The sequence below is a fragment of the Triticum aestivum genome, chromosome 7D (assembly GCF_018294505.1).
Source record: "Triticum aestivum cultivar Chinese Spring chromosome 7D, IWGSC CS RefSeq v2.1, whole genome shotgun sequence".
NCBI classification, from domain to species: Eukaryota; Viridiplantae; Streptophyta; class Magnoliopsida; order Poales; family Poaceae; genus Triticum; species Triticum aestivum.
In genome coordinates, this window is record NC_057814.1 from 205,086,518 (window position 1) to 205,105,095 (window position 18,578).

Sequence of the window (18,578 nt, forward strand, 5' to 3'; positions counted from 1 at the left end):
CGGGAGATGCGGCGGCGGCGCGGTGCGCGCGAGATGCGGCGGCGGCGGGAAGCGAGGAGCGGCGCGGGTCGAGGAGCACGCTATTTAAGGGCCGGGGCGAAGAGCGGGAGGGGCCAGGAGAGTCCGGGGCGGACACGAACGCCGAGATCGGCGCTCGGGAGGCGTGCGGCGGCCGGTCTCCTGCGCGAGGAGGGAGACGGCGTGGTCGGCTTGGCCCTGAGCCGGCCCTGTCGGCGGCGGAGTTCTTTTAAACATTTTTCCAAACAAAAAGAATAGATAAAAGCAAAAAAAAATAAAATATTATATAGGCATGTAATATATCAAAATTTTCAGAAAAAGATTTTCTACAATGTGAACAATTTTATAGAGTCAAATAAAATCCACGCAAATTTAAATAAAGCCAAGAGTGCTACTGCTCCAATAAAATCCAATAAAAATCATTTTAAAATACCAAAATGAATTCAAATTTATTCTCTCCAATTTTCCGATGTAGGGAATCATGTTACCCTATTTTCCATATATTTTATTTTTGGAGAAAAATAATTTGAATAAAATCCAAATAACCCGAAATTGAAAATAATTTCAAAGGGACTCTAAATTTGATCTGTGAAACTCCCAACTCATATTTCATATAATTTGAAGAAGTCATTTTATCTTCTCTCGTGAAAATCATTGAGTTGCATAAAGTTTCTAAGTTGGAAAAATATTTTCCAAATGAAATTCAAATATTTTCAAACACCCTTTTCATTTATTTAGATGGAAGAAGTCATGTCATCTTCTCTCTAGGGTTTTGTATTTGAAAAGCATTTGAATTCATGGAGATCATAAAAGCAAAATGAAAGTTTGGGAAAGTCCTTTTATTCCCTCTCATTTAACTTTCAAAAAGTTTTGAATTCCACTCAATTTCACTCAATCAATCAGACAAGCAATCAAATCTATCTATTAATTATAACATTCCAAAATTTAGAATTTTGGGATGTTACAAACCTACCACCCTTAAAATGAATCTCGTCCTCGAGATTCGGAGAGGCTAGCAAGAAGTTGGTTAGGTTTGGGGGTCTTCTCAAAATCCATCGATCATCACAGGGGGTCTGGGGTGCTACCACCCTTAGAAGCATTGTTACGGTTCCATCAAAACTCATATACTCCATCCTTATCTTTGACAGTGTCAGTCTTCTCAGATTCTCGGAAAATTCCTTCTCTAGGCTCTTCCGGTAGTGGCATAATATTTACCGCAACTCTTCTGTCCTTTCATCTTTGTAAGGTTATTCCGAGACTGGGTCTTCTTAGCTAACGGGTCTGGCGCCCTTACTAAACAACTATCGAATCTCATGGTGGTCATCAATTTATGGTTTCTCCTGCGGGAATGGGTCTGGTTGATCCTCACCGTATAATCTACGGTTGGCAAAAGCTGCCTTGTACAAGGGAAAAATTATCATACCATTCTAAGGTTTAAACAAGGTTTGGTCGTCGTCTCTTTACTATAGGTAAGTCACTCAGATTTACCATCCCACATAGCAAGGCGAATAATAACAGTAATTCGGTATGGTGATCAATCCATCCCACACCCAAATCATTACCTTGTATACGGTTTAGCGAATCTCGCTTTCTAACACTCGGTCATCCTCACAAGCATTGCATAATTTCTCTTGTCGACGAACCAAGTTCGGATAAATCCATGGATTCTGCAAGCCAGCAAACATCTATCGTTTCTTCACAACTCTCAGGTTTTGTGTTACTCCTAATAGATCGTTAGTCGATAAAGCATATCCTCTTCCAGGGTTTTTCCTTCAGCAAGAATGTGCTTGCTTCTTGGCAGGTCCTGGGGCCTGCGGGTTATGGCCCATCTCATCACTTGTAAACCTTGAACTCATCCTCGAGGCAACTGATCGTTATTCCAACATCCAACTTCCAGCTTCCAAGCATACCTAAAATCCTTCCAGCTGTACTGTCTCCCTTCCTTCTACTAGCACCAAACTCAGACGGGATTACTCAGACTCATCATGGAGTTGCAATTGCTCCTTATTACCAACATTCTACCTCCTTGTATCCAATAGTACTTCATCCCTTCATACTCTTGGGGTATCCCACATATCAAGACAAAACTCGTACTTATTTTGTCCGAAATCCACTTCGGGGACTAACATCATCTTTTCCAGGGATCCAGTGTCCTTACAGGGGAATGTCAGCCATCCCTGCATGGCACTTCTTCAACGGGGAAACGTGAAACACATCATGAACTCCTGATAGTCCTTCGGGTAACTCCAACTTGTAGGCCACTTCTCTCATACGCTTCAAAACTCGGTATGGTCCTACAAATCTCGGGGCTAACTTTCCCTTAACTCCAAATCGTTTAATTCCTCGCAGAGGGGACACACGAAGACATGCTCCTTGCGTTTGGATTTTCAGAAAAAGATTTTCTACAACGTGAACATTTTTATAGAGTGAAATAAAATCCACGCAAATTTAAATAAAGCCAAGAGTGCTACTGCTCCAATAAAATCCTATAAAAATCATTTTAAAAATATGAAAATGAATTCAAATTTATTTCTCTCCAATTTTCTGATGTAGGGAATCATGTTACCCTATTTTCCATATATTTTATTTTTGGAGAAAAATAACTTGAATAAAATCCAAATAACTCCAAATTGAAAATAATTTCAAAGGGACTCTAAATTTGATCTTTGAAACTCCCAACTCATATTTCATATAATTTGAAGAAGTCATTTTATCTTCTCTCGTGAAAATCATTGAGTTGCATAAAGTTTCTAAGTTGGAAAAATATTTTCCAAATGAAATTCAAATATTTTCAAACACCCTTTTCATTTATTTAAATGGAAGAAGTCATGTCATCTTCTCTCTAGGGTTTTGTATTTGAAAAGCATTTGAATTCATGGAGATCATAAAAGCAAAATGAAAGTTTGGGAAGTCCTTTTATTCCCTCTCATTTAACTTTCAAAAAGTTTCGAATTCCGCTCAATTTCACTCAATCAATCAAACAAGCAATCAAATCTATCTATTAATTATAACATTCCAAATTTTAGAATTTTGGGATGTTACACCTATTGTGTACCTCACCATGAGTTTGGCAAGAGGGTACAATAGTGATCCAGGAGTGGATCACTGGACAGCGGTCAAAATTATCGTTAGTGGAATAAGGACATGTTTCTCGGTTATGGAGGTGACAAAAAGTTCATCGTAAAGGGTTACATCGATGCAAGCTTTGTCACTGATCGAGATGACTCTAAATCTCAATCTGGATACATATTGAAAGTGGGAGCGATTAGCTAGAGTAGCTCTATGCAGAGCATTGTAGACATAGAAAATTTGCAAAATACATACGGCTCTGAATGTGGCAGACCCGTTGGCTAAACTTCTCTCACAAAGTAAAACATGATCACTCTTTAGGTGTTAATCACATAGCGATGTGAATTAGAATATTGACTCAAGTAAACCCTTTGGGTATTAGTCACATGGATATGTGAACTAATCACATAAATATGTGAACTATTGGTGTTAAATCACATGACGATGTGAACTAGATTATTGACTCTAGTGCAAGTGGGAGACTGAAGGAAATATGCCCTAGAGGCAATAATAAAGTTGTTATTTATATTTCCTTATATCATGATAAATGTTTATTATTCATGCTAGAATTGTATTAACCGGAACTTAGTACATGTGTGAATACATAGACAAAACAGAGTGTCCCTAGTATGCCTCTACTTGACTAGCTCGTTAATCAAAGATGGTTAAGTTTCCTGCCATGGACAGGTGTTGTCATTTGATGAACGGGATCACATCATTAGGAGAATGATTGTGATGGACAAGACCCATCTGTTAGCTTAGCATAATGATCGTTTAGTTTTATTGCTATTGCTTTCTTCATGACTTATACATGTTCCTCTGACTATGAGATTATGCAACTCCCGAATACCGGAGGAACGCCTTGTGTGCTATCAAACATCACAACGTAACTGGGTGATTATAAAGATGCTCTACAGGTGTCTCCGAAGGTGTTTGTTGGGTTGGCATAGATCAAGATTAGGATTTGTCACTCCGTATATCGGAGAGGTATCTCTGGGCCCTCTCGGTAATGCACATCACTATAAGCCTTGCAAGCAATGTGACTAATGAGTTTTTTACAGGATGATGCATTACGAAATGAGTAAAGAAACTTGCCGGTAATGAGATTGAACTAGGTATGAAGATACCGACGATCGAATCTTGGGCAAGTAACATACCGATGACAAAGGGAATAACGTATGTTGTTCTGCGGTTTGACCGATAAACATCTTCGTAGAATATGTAGGAGCCAATATGAGCATCCAGGTTCCGCTATTGGTTATTGACCGGAGATGTGTCTCGGTCATGTCTACATAGTTCTCGAACCCGTAGGGTCCGCACGCTTAACGTTCGATGATGATTTGTATTATGAGTTATGTGATTTCATGACCGAAGTTTGTTCGGAATCCCGGATGAGATCACGGACATGACGAGGAGTCTCGAAATGGTCGAGAGGTAAAGATTGATATATTGGAAGGTTATATTCGGACACCAGAATGGTTCCAAAGTGATTCGGGTATTTTTCGGAGTACCAGGAGGTTACCGGAACCCCCCCCCCCCGGGAAGTAGTGGGCCTTCATGGGCCTTAGTGGAAAGGAGAGGAGGGCCGCTAGGGAGGCCGCGCCCCCCATGGCAAGTCCGAATTGGACTAGGGAGGGGGCGGCCCCCCCTCTTTCCTTCTCCCTCTCCTACTCCTTCCCTGTCTCCCTCTCTTGGAAAAGGAAGGGGACTCCAACTAGGATTGGGAATCCTTGTTGGACCCCCTCTATAGGCGCGCCCCTCCTAGGCCGGCCTCCTCCTCCCCCTCCTTTATATACATGGGCAGGGGGGCACCCCAAAGTACAACAAACAATCTCTTAGCCGCGTGCGGTGCCCCCCTCCACAGTTTAACACCTCGGTCATATCGTCATAGTGCTTAGGCGAAGCCCTGCGCCGGTAACATCATCATCACCATCGCCACGCCGTCGTGCTGATGGAACTCTCCCTCGTCCTCGACTGGATCAACAGTTCGAGCGATGTCATCGTGTTGAACGTGTGTTGAACACGAAGGTGTCGTTCGTTCGGTACTTGGATCGGTTGGATCGTGAAGACGTTCGACTACATCAACCGCGTTACTAAACGCTTCCGCTTTTGGTCTATGAGGGTACGTGAACAGTCTCTCCCAACTCGTTGCTATGCATCTCCTAGATAGATCTTGCGTGATCGCAAGAAAATTTTGAAATACTGCGTTCCCCAACATCACTGTCGGGCAAAAAGGCATCGTGCACGTCCAAATTTGCCCCCTCACCCCACCACGTGCACGCCCTTCCATCGCCGTGCCGATCCTGGCATCGCCTACCTACCACCGCCTCTAGAAAGGCCATTCACCTGCCGGAAAAGAGAGGGTTCACCATGACAGCCTCCATCCCACTCCTGGGCGAGCTTTCCGGCGCTCCGGCCACGCAGGCGGTGATACCGGTGGCCGCGCGCATACAACGTCCGCCAGGTGTTCGGTGATTTGTCTGCTTGGCGATGAACTTGGACGACGAGGAGGCATCCGCAGTGCTGCTGGAGGAGGAAGCCAATGCCGACGCCCAGGATGAAGAGCACCTCATGGTCCTCACCGCTCTGGCCGGCCTGTTCGCGAGCAATGCAAAGCCGCGATGAGGTGGCTCAGCACCGGGCCGGCTGAAGGGAAAGTAGATACATCGTCTAGAAGACTATTGCTTGCTCTACACCGACTACTTCGCCGATGCTCCACTGTACGGTGACAAAGTATTTCGGTGCCGTTATCGGATGAGCCGAAAGCTCCTCAGGATTGCGAATTCCATCTGTGAGTTCGACAGCTACTTCAAGTGCAATAAGGATTGCACCGACACACTTGGATTCACCTCACTCCAGAAGTGCACGACAACTATGAGGATGCTTGCATACGGAGCTCCCGGTGATTCGTTGAAAGACTATGGATGCATGGTCTAATCTATTGAACTGATCTATCTTAGGGCGGTTAGTCTCACGACGCCGATCATAGGTTTCCCACCACTTTTGCACTGCGCCACCATTATTCTCTCCCGGGGGCGCAGCACCTGATCTGATCAAACAGTAGTTTGGTTCATAGATTAGACCAATTCAATAGATTAGGTCAATTCAATTTTCGATTCTACCAGATCAGTTTTTCCTTTAGCCAGCAAATAAACTCGACAAGCCCTCAAACTCCAGTGAAGAAAAATCCCACAGAAATCAGTGGCAGCGTCAATCTCCCGTGGGCGACTATAGCTTTTCCAAGCAAATCAACGAGACTCTGGCCTCTGAGTGCAGCAGCGCACATACACGTGCGTGCACTGATCCGTCCGGTTCCAGCGTCGACACGGGCCTGCTTCGATCTGAACAAGTAGCACCCGTATGACGGGGCGACATCAACCAATCACGTCGGACCGGCCACCTGCAGGCGCTACATGGTCGCCGGCCGCGCTAGCAGCCGAACTCTTTACACACCTCCGGTGCGCGTGCAAGCAGCGCCTCCGCCTCCGTGCTAATAGAGGTGCGCGTACACAGAGAAATGACCAAGCCGATCCACGTACACGCGCTGGTCCGTTCAACATCGTCCTCTTCGCTGCAACTTCAGACGTGACATGACGCGATCCAGCGAACACATGCAAGCTGTGCACACGCCTACGCTGCATGCACAGGATGGCATGTGTGGATTCTTTTTTTGCATGCAACACATAGGCCGGCCGAGTCATCTACATCAATACATATCTTTGCCGAACCAAGCATCACCCACGCCGAACGACCTGCATCGATACGAACTGTATCGACCATCTACACCGACCCGCATTGATTCAAGCCATTGAACCGAATATCAACATCTTGCTATACGATTACATCGAGTCAAAGAAAAAGAAAATTCTTCATCGAGCACAGAAGGTACCGCAACATGCACCATCCACACGCCAGGCCGGTGTGAACAGCGATGCAATTCTTCATCGACTTCTTCGGCGCGACACGGCATCCGCACTTGGTCGCCGCGAGGGACGCCTTCAAGTGACACATTATCATCGACACGCCGTTGTGACGCCATCGCCGACACTTCATCGGCAAGGTCTTCATCAACATGGTCTTCTCCAACATCTTCGTCAACATACCGCCACTGCCTTGTCCACAATATGGACACTTGGCATCCTCTGACAGACTTTCTGCAAGACGCAACCACGACGACGACATCGACCGCGTCATCCACGATGGCACGACTGAATCGACACGGCGTCACCACAGTGACTACCCTACACGGCCACACGGTTCTGGCAAAACCAATGTGTGCTCGATGGTCTTCCTACGGTCTTGCCAAACCGACGGACTCATCACCGATGGCACCCTCTGACATCCGCAAGATGCATCGTCCACGTCTGCAAACCTGTCATAGCGTATTTTTTCGCCTCCGGCTTTGTGAGGCTTCATCATTCATGACAACCACACCATCGACCGTGACTACCTCGACCACGGCTACACCACCATGATCGTCTACCTCGACATTGACATTAATGGTTTCGTCTACAGCAACTCATCGGCAACAACTCCAGTCAACAGCGTCCACGTCGTCACTAGCGTCCACGTCACTCCCGGTGTGACCGCGGTAGGGAATAGAGGACAAGGCAGGAAGGCACCAGAAGGGGACACAGTCATCGCCCTAAGTGTCGACCCATCACAGGCGCAATTGATGATGGCGCAATAGAAAAGATGATAGAAGCACAAGATTTCAAATTCAGTCATAATCGTCTGCTTCACTCCCGCTGCGATTGAGGGGGAATGTTAGAAGTATATTGTGTTTAAGATAGAGAGAGGAGTTAGAGCAACTCCAACGGGGTGACCCATTTCGTCCTCTGGCGTCCGTTTGGGTCGGTGCGGACACAAAAGTCGACCCTGCGCGCCGACCCAAACGGACTCGCGTCCGCTTGGCGTCCGCAAGCCGACCCATTCCCGACCCATTTTTGAGTCGGATTTGCATCGGCGCGGATAAGGGACGGACGCGCGCGCGCCTACTCCTCCCCCCAGACCCGCCGGTCGGTGGCAGCCACCACCATTTTCCCCCATTTTCCCCAAAACCCTCCCGCCCGCGCGCGCTCCCGCCCCACACCCGCCATGGACGATGACCTCGACCTCGCCGCCACCGCCGGCCTCGCTTCCCTTGCCTCGTCCGGCATGACGACTGTCCCCTCCGGCAATGGCAAGCCTCGTGCCCCGCGCAAGACCGCCGCCGCGCCCAAGCCAAAGAAGGCGTTGAGGCCCGAACAACGGGCAGGGGAGTCGGCCAAGAGGAAGGGCCGGAGGAACGCCGTCGACGCGAGGGATGAAGCCGTCGCAGCTGCCACCGTCGCCGCCGCCGCGCAGAAGGAGGTGACCAATGCTCGCGTCGCGGCGGCAACGAGGGAGGCGCTCTATATGCTAGGGTTAAACCCTAGCCAGCACGGCCTCGTAAACGCCGCCGTGGCCGCCGCGGCCAGCACCGGCTCATCAGCGTTCCCTCGGATGGTGCTACCCAACTCGCCCCGCGCGTTGGCTTGCACCCCGATGCCCGGCTTCCACGTGTACCCGCAGGCCTCCCGCCTCTCCGGGGAATGCTCGCCCGACGTGATTGTGGTGGCGCCTTCCACGCCCATCGGCCTCAACGCCACACCGGTGGCCGGTGGCTCGTCATCCGGAGGCGCGAGGAAATGTGTGACAGCCTGATTTTTGCCCTCTCTTATTTGCCTGATTTTCATTTGGCTTTATTTTGAAATTTTGAGTTTTTGAATCTTTTCATATGGACTTAAACACTTGGGTACCCTTGGCTTTCACCCAAGTGCATCATTCCCCTCTCAAATCATCATTCCCCTTCTAATCCACCTCAAAATAATCTTGGGAATATTTTTCTTAAATGAAAAATATTCATTTTTCCTCTCTAAAACCCTAGCTAGTTCACTGAGCTCCAAAGCAACCCTAATTTTTCTTGCCCACAAAAATCTGAGAAAATTCACAAATATTCTTTGAACCCTAGGGCACCTTCCTGAGCAAAAATATTTCATCACTTTTTGGAATATTTTTGCTACAGAAAATATTTTCTGCTCTGGACAGAAATGGTGGTTTCTACAGCAACTACCATTTTACTTGCTCCATTGTGCCTGAGTTTTCTTGTGCATCATCACCTTAGTAGATGATGGCTAGCCTCCAAAGCACAGCCCCCAACTCCCAGCCATTTGACCTCAGTAACCTCTCAAAGTTACTGATCAGAAACTTACCTGGCTTGTAAAATTTTCTCTACTGCATCTGGAGCCAAACCAAAGCGTGGTAATCTTCAAAACTACCACGAACAACAAGCCAGACATGATCTTTGGACGTTGGTCGGCCTGAGGGGAGAGTTCACGCGATGACCACGCGTGTCCACGATGCCAGCATACATGTCGACGCGCTCTGAGTCCCGCCGAGCGCTCTGTTCGCGCGTGCTCGCTTCCCCCGTCTGCCCGAGCGTGCCAAACTTCGCCACCATCCTCGTCTCAACGCCATTAACTCCCCCTGGTGCTCGTCGATGCCGGAGCTTGCCGCAGCGAGCACGGGCGCGGTCCGGCCAACGCCACAGTGCGCTCTGCACTGTGCTCGTCGCCTTCCTCTTGATCCTGTGTTCGTCCCCGCTCGCCCACAGTCCCCGCGTGAGCTGCGTCGCCATCTCCCCCTCTCCCTAACGCCGCTCGTCGCCGGGCGCAGTGTCCAGGTGTCGCCAGCGGAGCCCCGATCCACCCCCGACGCTCGCCTATAAAAGGAGCCCCCCAGCCTCCTCGAGCACCATCCTCCACTCCCACACACTCCACAAGCGTGTAGATAGCCGTAGCCCGGCCGGGCAGGCCGCGGGCCGTTGTCCCCGAGCTCGAGCTCGCCGGCGATCCCCACGGGTCGTTGCAGTAGCTCTAGCCCCTCCCAGGCCAGGGCGACCCTTCCAGGGCCTCCGTCTCTCTCTGGTGAAGCCATCCCGTCCCCTTCGAGCCCCTGAAGTTGCCTCTTCTCGCCGTCTTCCTCATCTCCGGCGACCACCTCTCTCTGCCTCCGCTTGCGAGGTCGATTCCGACACCGTCCGACCACCCTAGCTATGCTACGGGTACGGGCAGGTGCACCTCCGTCCCCTCTCTGAACCCCCCCTCTCGTTTTGGCCAAGGAGCCCTCGTCGCCAGCGAGAGCTCCGGCGAAGCCGCGACCCCCTCTGTTTCCTTCTCCCCCTCCACCTCACCTGACTAGCGGGTGCCGCTAATTAGCCACTCTGTATGTGCGCGAAGCGGTACGAGTGGTGGCGCCCTGAGGCTTTACGCCTTCGACGTCACCCCCCAGTCTATTTTATTTAAATTCAAATTCAATTAATTTCCAGAGAGCTTCAAACAGCTATAACTTTTCAACCATAAGTCCAAATGAATTGATTCTTTTTGCATTTTGTTCTTTGCAAAGAAATCTAGAAGCTCACCAAAGATGAGATTTTTCTGAGCTGTCTAGAATTTCTGGTGATTTTCAGAAGTGTTCTTGATATTTTCTTCTTGTGCTTAAAATTATTTTCAGAGGGTGAGGCTTGTCTTGAGGATCACCAGAAGGCTTGTGAACCTCATCTGCACTAAGGCAAGCCACACCAACATTTTCATGGTGTCATTTCAATATTTATGATTTTCTTACTTGAATGAAATGATTAATCCATGCATTTAAATAACTATTATGTTATTTATATTTTGTTAAGTGTTTGTTAGTTATTATGCTTGATTTACAGAATGTTGAAACTAGCTTAGTTGGTAAAGCAAAGTTAAGATCTACTTGTGGTAATGATAAAATGATTTGTTATGCATATGAGTAATTACTTAAAGTTATTTTCTTGCACAAATAAAATAGTAAAATTTGATAGAAAATATCCTGTTAAGTGCTTGTATAGCCATTTTACTTGACTTATAGAATGTTTGAACCTACTTGGTTGGTGAAAGAAATTAGGATTTGCTTGTGGTGATGATAGTATAATTTTTGCTATGCTTATGGGAAATTAATCAAAGTTATTTTCTTGGTTGAGAAAACAATAAAACTTGTTACAAAATATCTTGTTAAAGTGAGAGTTACTCTGACCAGGAAAGTAATATAAGTTGTTGATGTTTATGCTTAGTGTGAATATGGTTGACATCAGTCATTTTCGTTAATATGTGATGCATGTGTAGTATTGCATTTCATAAATGCTATGACACCGGTCATTTTCATTTTAAGTTGAACCTGAATATAATTCAACTTTAATATATCGTTGACTGCGTCATGGTGCCGCTGAATCGAGTATTTCCCCAGTGCAACCACATTTGCCTTTGTGGGAAGGCCTTGATTCAGTCCATTGACATGCCTCTGGTCCGTGCCTCCAACTAGGGAAGGTTATGGGCATGCTTACCCTGGCCCGGTAAGCAGGCATAACCTTGTGTGCCCGTTGTTGAGATTATGGTACCGGGTCCCCGAGTGGGATCGTTTTGGCCACGACGGTGGTCGTTGTGTCTTTGGTAGACACGGGGCCACCCAGGACTAGCCTGTTGGGGATTGGGTCGGAGTGGTCGGGAGAGTGTCATGGCAATGGAGGGGTTTCGTCGGAATGCCGTTGGTCCACCCGAATGGGAGTGCGAGGCCATGGATTCCGTGGTGTGGGTATAGTGTGCTACCTCTGCAGAGTGTATAATCTATCGATAGCCGAGTCCACGGTCACGGATGCCTCGTAGTAGGTCCCACCATGAGTGAACGTTTAATAAATTTGCACACGAAGTTATGAACTTTGCACTGTTGTTGATGGCGGAAAGGCCATCGAGATGTTCGAGACCAAATATTGGTCGTGGTTGTGATCGCCGTAAGGATCACGAGTTACTCTGGTCAAGACCACGATGGTGGTTTGTTTGTGATCCGAGAACGATCACGGTTGGTAAGTCGGTCCCGAGGGATGTTTATCAGAGGAGCATGATCACATCATGTGGGAACATTGTTGCATTATTAATTGCTTAATTATCATGATATTGTTTGTCATTATGATTATGCCTGTTGTGAGCTTGCAAGTACATTCAATGTACTTACCTGGGGTGTCATGCCAGATTTCAGGAAAGTCTCGTTGGAAAGGAGTGCTGCTCGAGTCTAGATCGTGTCCACATCGGTGTCCCTGTGCTATGGAGTTTCCGCTACGACGTTGTTCCGCTGCCACATAGTTGTTATGGTCGAGGCCCCTCTATGTTCACTAAATAATGTACATATTGCTCGGCCACACCGTGTGTGCCGCTTGGCCTCGACATCTGTTGTAATATAAACTCTGATCCGCTAGCATCAATAAAGCAGTTGTTTTCTGTACCAAGATGTTGTGTGTTTCTAGAAGACATGGTCTCTGGGCTGGCAATGCAGGGTACACCGGTTGCTCTAAGCCGGGGTGCCACAACGCTTGGTATCAGAGCCACGCTGACTGTAGGCCACGCTAGACTACAACGTGTTAACTGGACGCTAGGCACGAGTTTAAGTTGAGTGCCGGTAGCAATAGGAGCTGGTTGTTGCATTGCATGCACTTGATTTATATTTTTATGCTAACCTGCTAATGGTTGTGAGTGTAGATGCCTCCGGTGCCGTATCCGTGCCAGTTGCAGCCGATGCCGTACACGTCACCGCACCTCCTTCGGAACGTGTGGCATCGGCTGTACCCCCTCAGAGACGATCCAGTCTATCGTGTGTACCGGGAGCGTCTAGCTGATTCAGTGTATGAGTATCACGCAGTGGTTACTCTGCGCACTAGTTCTGATTCCAGCTCTTACACTCGTACTTCTTGGAGCGGTTACGCCTCTACCGCTTCTCAGGATGTCCAGTTTGCTGCATTCGAGGTCCTTGTCGAGCTTCGGTACAACGAGGTACGAATGCAGAACCACCCAGGTTTCTATTACTACCCTTCCCTGCATGACAATGGTCGTGTCCGTTTTCCTCTCATTGATCCGGAGTCTGATAGTGTTGCTAGCCACCTTGCTCGTTATGTCACTGCTAGCTATCTTATGATCCACGAGCTGGCTCGAGAGCTGACTCGTGCCCGTACTGCTTTAGCCGCTGCTTTAGTCACTACTAGATCTGCCACTACTCCATCCTCTCTGGGATTTACTCCTTATATTCCAGCCAGTTCTAGTTCCCCTATTTTGCCGGTTACTCCTCCGAGTAGCACGGGCGTCTCGGCCGTGAATCCTCTCAGTACTCCTACCGAGTGGGTTTCACTTCTCACTACTCCTGTAGCTCTGATGATTCACCCTACCCCTGCCCCTGAGGGAGAGCCCTCGAGGCAGCGTCGTCGTGTTACCTTTAACCCGGAGGTTTCCGTTAACCTCGTCCGGTCAGGATCCGAGTCCGCTTCAGGGGAGGACACCGCAGCACCAGCAGAGCAGTAGTACCTCTGAGTATTCGCAGTCGTCCGGATGATGTACGGATGTAGTCGTACGAGTCATGATGTTTCGTTGCATGTATGAGTGTAGTTGAACCCGGCATGTTGTTTATCTTTCATGAATGAGTCTATGTATAATTATGTTGGGACTTTATTCGCCGTATTTTCTTCGCTCTTTTGTTTTCTTCCGAGATTTGTTGCTGGCTTTTCCCCAACTTATTTCTTGGATGTTTCTCATCTCGATTGCGTTGTCTTGGGAAAAATCCACAATAGGATGACGCGGGGAGGCAGCAGTAGCAACGTTCGTGAGGGAACTCCTGTTCGTCGTTCCGCACGACAGGCAGGACATTCTCCCGAGCCGTACGTTCCGCCACCGCCTCCACCGCCAAATCCGCCCTCCACCGAGCAAATTCTGCGTTTGTTTAAGGACAGAAGGAACAATGATCTGATTGAAATATTAAGAAGTGTGCAAGCTATGGTTGGACAGAATGGAAATCAGAACGGTCATTACTCAAAGCTGTCAGATTTTCAAAGGACCAAGCCACCTAGTTCCAGTGAGATTGTTGACCCATTGGATGCAGACGATTGGTTACGTACCATTGAGAAAAAGCTTGAGATTGCTCGTACTGAAGAAAATGATAAAGTTCCATTTGCAACTCATTACCTTGAAGGCGCTGCTGCCATATGGTGGGAAAATGCAAAAGCCATGTGGCCTGTTGATGAAGAAATCACCTGGGAAAAATTGAAGGATCAGTTCCGGAAATATCATATCCCTACTGGAGTTATGAAGACTAAGCAGCGTGAATTTCTTGCACTCATCCAAGGAAGTCAGTCGGTGGGTGAATATTTGCAAAAATTTAATCATCTGGCCCGTTACTCCCTTTATGATGTGGCCACCGAAGAAAGGAAGATTGACAGATTTCTTGGAGGATTAAATCCGCAACTCCGGTGTACTCTCAGTATGTTTGATTTCCCAGATTTCCAAACTCTGGTGAACAAGGCTTTCATTGCTGAACAGGAGCACAAGCTTATATCAGATAATAGGCCTGTCAACAACGACAACAAGCGTAAGTTTGAGCCAAAAAAGGATGGGCAACCAGTGCAAAAGGCTCGTACCTGGCAACAGACTCAGGTGGAATACAAGCCCAATTGGCAACAGAATGTTAACAAGACCACCACTCAAGTCAAGAATGTCGTGACCAACCCAGTGCATGAGGAGCGTCAGTGCATTAACTCTTGTTTCAGTTGTGGGCAGAGCGGACATTATCCCAGACAGTGCCCAAAGAACAACAAGGCGAATGCCCCATTCAGACCACAAGTCAGCTTTATAGAGTCTTGCCCGACCCAGCAAAACTTTACTGGGCACGTGCATCATCTCTTAGCTGACGAAGCCCAAGAGAACCCCGAAGTCGTCATTGGTATGTTTTCTGTTAATGACATACCTGCCGTAATTTTATTTGACTCTGGGGCTTCCCATTCTTTTATTTCTCGGAGTTTTGTTGCCCAAAACAAATTTCCTTGTATGCTTTTGGGCAAAAATATGCTGGTACAAACCCCGGGATCTTTACTCAAGAGCAATCTGGTCTGCCGTGATCTGGAAATCAATATCAACGGAGTCTACTTTCCAACCTCTCTGATAATTATTGAGTCTGAAAAGTTGGATATTATATTGGGTATGAATTGGTTTACCCAATATCAAGTTTGCATAAACTGCGCAACACGAGAAGTCACTTTGACCAGTTTGAATGGGCAGACTACAAAATTCTATGCTCGCAAGAATATACCCAAGCAAGAATTGGTTTTCACCGCTGTGGCTGAGTTGGAATTAATTCCTATGGTCAGCGAGTACCCTAATATATTTCCAGAAGAACTGCCAGGCATGCCACCAGATCCAGAACTGGAATTTGCAATAGATCTTGTGCCCGGAACTGCACCGTTATACAAGAAGTATTACGGGATGCCCTCATCAGAATTAGTGGAGCTAAAGAAACAACTTAATGAATTGCTCCAGAAAGGATATATTCGTCCCAGCTCTTCACCATGGGGATCACCTGCTATTTTCGTGGACAAAAAGGATGGCAGCCTCCGCATGTGCGTAGGTTACCACCAGCTGAATGAGGTCACCATCAAAAATAAATATCCGCTGCCAAGGATTGATGATCTGTTTGATCAGCTCAGTGGGGCTAAAGTATTCTCTAAGATTGATTTACGAACCGGATATCATCAGCTCATGATTAAAAAGGAAGATATTCCTACGACCGCATTCACTACTAGGCACGGTCTTTATGAATGTACCGTGATGTCCTTTGGTCCCAACAATGCCCCTGCTTTCTTCATGCACATGATGAACAAAGTATTCATGGACTTCCTCGACAAATTCGTGGTAGTCTTCATCGATGACATCCTCATTTACTCCAAGGGTGAAGAAGAGCACAAGGATCACCTCCGAGCAGTGCTACAACGACTCCGCGACCATCAGCTATACGCCAAATTCAGTAAATGCGAATTTTGGCTCAAGCAAGTTGGGTTTCTCGGGCATGTACTATCCGCCGAAGGTATAGCCGTGGACCCGAGCAAAGTACAGGATGTGCTCGATTGGTTGTCGCCCACGACCGTGACGCAGATCCGGAGTTTTCTCGGATTAGCTGGATATTACCGTCGTTTCATTGAAGGGTTTTCCAAGGTTGATAAACCCATGACGGAGCTGCTCAAAAAGGATAAGAAGTTTGAATGGACGGAGGACTGTGAGAAAAGTTTCAATGAGCTAAAGATACGGCTGACAACCGCACCTGTATTGACTCTTCCCGACATTTATCGCAGTTTTGATGTGTATTGTGACGCCTCCAGGCAAGGCCTTGGTTGCATACTGATGCAAGACAGCAAGGTAGTAGCACATGCATCGTGACAGCTACGACCCCACGAGGGAAATTATCCTACTCATGATTTGGAATTGGCTGCGGTGGTTCATGCGCTAAAAATTTGGAGACACTACCTCATTGGAAAAAGGTGCCAAATTTTTACCGATCACAAAAGTCTTAAATACATATTTACTCAGCCGGATTTAAATCTCCACCAATGAAGATGGCTAGAGTTGGTCAAGGATTATGATCTTGGAATAAATTACCACCCCGGTAAGGCCAACGTGGTTGCCGATGCACTCAGTCGAAAGCCTGCCAGCTTAAATGTCATATTGAAATCCTTGCCTCCCGAACTCCAAGAGGAGATTGCTCAGCTCAACCTGGTCATAGTGGATGCTGGCCTCGCTAATATTTTGGAAGTTACCCCCACACTTGAGGAAGAGATCCGCAAGGCCCAGCCAGCTGACACCAAGCTGCAAAAATGTGCCAAGAGCCAGATGGCAGAGCAGACCCCAGATTTCTCCAAGGACAAATTCGGTACCCTCCAATTCCGTGGACGGATTTGTGTACCCAATCAGCCAGACTTAAAGAAGAAAATCTTGTCGGAAGCACACAAATCCTCATATTCCATTCACCCGGGAGGTACGAAAATGTATGAGGACCTTAGACAAATATTCTGGTGGGATGGAATGAAGAAAGACATTGCCTATTTTGTGGCCTGTTGTGACATATGTAACAAGGTGAAGGCAAAGCATCAGAAACCAGCCGGACTCCTCCAACCGCTGCCAGTTTTGCAATGGAAATGGGATGACGTTTGTATGGATTTCATTACAGGATTGCCTAAGACTCAGCGAGGCAATGATGCAATATGGGTCATGGTGGACACCCTAACCAAGGTTGCTCACTTCATTCCGATCAGCACCAGATATCGAGCAAATCAACTTGCACAGCTGTATGTATCCAGAATAGTCAGTCTGCATGGAGTACCCCGAACTATCACTTCTGACCGAGGTTCCCTGTTTACCTCCGCCTTTTGGTCACGTCTCCATCAAGCCTTGGGGACAGCACTGAAATATAGTACTGCTTATCATCCTCAGACGGATGGACAAATAGAGCAGGTAAACCAAATACTCAAAGATATGTTGCGAGCCTGTGCTTTAGCCCAAGGACCTAAATGGGAAGATTGCTTGCCATATGCCAAGTTTTCTTATAACAACATCTTCCAGACCAGTCTAAAGATGTCACCGTATGAAGCTCTGTATGGCCGTAAGTGCCGCACTCCTTTAAATTGGTCTCAAACTGGAGATAGCCGTATCTTCGGAACAGATCTCATGATGGAAGCCGAGAAACAAGTTAAGGAAATCAGAGACAGATTGCAATTGGCCAAATCTCGACAGAAAAGTTATTATGATGCAAAGCACCAACAGATCAATTTTGAACCCGGAGAACACGTATACCTCCGAGTCACTCCTATGAAAGGAGTCAAGAGATTTCAGACCCGTGGAAAATTGGCACCTAGATTTATTGGTCCATTCCCGGTTATGTCCCGAGTGGGTACTGTTGCATATCAGTTGGAACTACCTGCTGAATTGGCAGACGTGCATAACGTGTTTCATGTTTCACAATTAAGACGTTGCATATCCCCACCTGAGAAAAGGACTGCTATGGCTGAGGTAGAATTGGCAAATGATTTAACCTATGAAGAAAGACCGTTTAGAATTTTGGGTCGGATGGAAAGGGTCACTCACAGTAAAGTAAGAAAATTCTAAAAAGTTCAGTGGGAGCATCACACAGAGTCAGAATCAACTTGGGACCGGGAAGAATTTTTACAGTCACATTATCCAGAGTGGTTTTCCCAAGCAACCGAATCTTGAGGACGAGATTCATTCTAAGTGGGGGAGGTTTGTGACAGCCTGATTTTTGCCCTCTCTTATTTGCCTGATTTTCATTTGGCTTTATTTTGAAATTTGGAGTTTTTGAATATTTTCATATGGACTTAAACACTTGGGTACCCTTGGCTTTCACCCAAGTGCATCATTCCCCTCTCTAATCATCGTTCCCCTTCTGATCCACCTCAAAATAATCTTGGGAATATTTTTCTTAAATGAAAAATATTCATTTTCCTCTCTAAAACCCTAGCTAGTTCATTGAGCTCCAAAACAACCCTAATTTTTCTTGCCCACAAAAATCTGAGAAAATTCACAAATATTCTTTGAACCCTAGGGCACCTTCCTGAGAGAAAATATTTCATCACT